Genomic DNA, 2,800 nt, shown 5'->3' with positions numbered 1-2,800 from the left:
TTTGAAAGGGATCTTTTTTTTTTCTCCTGAGCAGTAGGTCCTAATAGTGAGCTTAAAATATTCAATAAATCATCTTGTAAACACATGAGCTGTCATCCAGGCGTTGTTGTTCCATTTATAAACCACAGGCAGAGTAGATTTAGGATAATTCTTAAGGGTCCTAGGATTTTTGGAATTGTAAATGAGCATTGACTTCAACTGAAAACCACCAACAGCATTAGCCCCTAAAAAGAGAGTCATCCTGGGGCTCCTGGGTGGCTCAGTGGTTTAAGCCGCTGCCTTCAGCTCAGGTCATGATCTCAGGGTCTGGGATCGAGTCCCACATCGGGCTCTCTGCTCGGCAGGGAGCCTGCTTCCCTCTCACTCTCTCTGCCTGCCTCTCTGCCTACTTATGATCTCTCTCTGTCAAATAAATAAAAAAAAAACTTAAAAAAAAAAAAAAAAGAGAGAGAGTCATCCTGTCCTTTGAAGCTTTGAAGCCAGGCATGGACTTCTCTCTAGCTACGGAAGTCCTAGATGGCATCATCTTCCAATCTAAAGCTGTTTTGTCTATATTTAAAGTCCATTGTCTAGTGTAGCAAGCTTCATGATTGATCTCAGCCGAATCTTCTGGAGAGCTTGCTGCAGCTTCTCCATCAGTACCTGTGCCTTCACCCTGTACTTTTCTGTCATGGAGATGGTTTCTTTCCTTAAACCTCATGCACTAACCTCTGCTAGCTTCAAACTTTTCTTTCTGCAGCTTCCTCCCCTCTTTCAACCTTCATGTAATTGAAGAGACTTCGGGCCATGTTCTGTATTAGGCTTTGGCTGAAAGGAATGTTGTGGTTGGTTTGATCTTCTATCCAGACCACTCAGACGTTCTCCCAATCAGCATCAGCAATAAGGCCGTTTCACTTTCTTATCATTAACGTGTTCACTGCACTAACACTTTTAATTTCCTTCTAGAACTTTCTCTTTGCATCCACAACTTTGCTGTTTGGCACAAGAGACCTAGCTTTTGGCCTTTCTTGAATTCCAACATGCCTTCCTAGCTAAACTTGATCACTTCTAGCTTTTTTTTTTTTAAATGAGAGATGTGTGACTCTTCCTTTCACTTGAACACTTAGAGGTCATCATAAGGCTATTAACTGGCCTAATTTCAACATTGTTGTGTCTCAGGGAATAGAAAAGTCCAAGGAGAGGCAGAGAGATGGGGAAAGAGCTGGTCAGGAGAGCAATCAGAACATACATATTTATCCAATAAGTTCTCTGTCTTACATGACCTCACTTCATGGTGTTCCAAAATAATTATAATAGTAATGTCAAAAATCAATAATCACAGATCACCATACCAAATATAATAATGAAAGTGTTTGAATACATTGTGAGAATTACCCAAATGTGACACAGATACATGAAGAGAACAAATGTTGTTGAAAAAAAATGGTGTGAACATGCTCAGTGCAAGACTGCAGCAAAACACTCATTTATAAAATTCACATCTGCGAAATGAGAGAAAATGAGGTATGCCTGTAATCTCATTCATACTTCTCATACAATGCATCCTGGGAGTTTTGTTTATTTGTTTGTTTAAAACATAGATGACTACGTTTATAAAGCGAGAAATTTAGGGTTTATTTTAGCTGTCCCTAGGTTTGTCACTCAGTCAGCAGTATTTATTAACCTCCCATCGTGTATCAGGTGCTTTTCTGGTCTCTGAAGGCATATTGGGGGAGTAGATAGAGAATAACTGAAATGTTTTCAGTTAGTGATACCTGCACTCATTGTATGAATATATAGATGTAGATATATACACATGTACACACACACACACAAATGAAGTATAGTGAACTTACACACAGTTTTGAAACATCTTGGAATATTCTGCATAGTAACAAGACCCTAGGGGTCTACTTCAGTTCTGCCAAAACTGATGTCACATGGGATGAGTAAACTAACATTAGCTTTCTCATCTATAGAACAAGAGATTTAAACTATGTTTCCTTTTAGCTCTAAGATCTATGTACAGAGAGATGTCTAAAGTCCTTCCCTGATTTTTTTTTGAAGATTTTATTTATTTATTTAACAGACAGAGATCACAAGTAGGCAAAGAGGCAGGGAGAGAGGGGAAAGCAGGCTTTGTGCTAAGCAGAGAAGCTGATGTAGGGCTCCATCCCGGACCCTAAGATCATGACCTGTCCTTTCCTGATTTTTAAAATCACTTATTACATATATTATTTCTTCCACTAATTCTGTGTGTGCATTATTAATCAATTATAGGTCTATAGGTAAAAACAGTTTGGATTCTGAATTATCTCAGAAAAAAAAATATTCATTCATTCACTCATTCAACATTCATTGATCACCCTCTGCATATAAATAACTGTGCTAAGTTCTAGATATAAAGTGGTGACCAAAAGAATCTTGGTCCCTACAAACAAAATAATAAGCAAACAAAAAAAACCTATCTTAGTCCCTGACCTCATGGAATTTACTAGGAAAAGTTTCTCAATTTTCAAGGAAAATAAAGAATTCAGTTCTTATAAGCTAAGTTAGAGATGTCTGAGATGCATCCCTGCAGAAAGTGTATATGTAGGATAACCTAGGGAGATACCGCCAGATTGATAATATTTAAATCCACGAAGTAGATGTGGTCAAATTGAATGAGCATATATAGTGAGAAGAAAAGAAATCACAGGTCTAAATTTTTAGAAAAGTTCTAAGATTTAAGTCAAAGATTGGGCATAAGAAGAGTTGCTAACAAAACAGACTAAGAAGAGATGGGAAAGACATAATGAAAACCAGGGTGTAGCATTCCAAG

Source organism: Meles meles, chromosome 5 (genome assembly GCF_922984935.1).
Source record: "Meles meles chromosome 5, mMelMel3.1 paternal haplotype, whole genome shotgun sequence".
NCBI lineage: Eukaryota > Metazoa > Chordata > Mammalia > Carnivora > Mustelidae > Meles > Meles meles.
The sequence above is the reverse complement of the archived record's forward strand: the minus strand, read 5'-3'. Positions refer to the sequence as shown.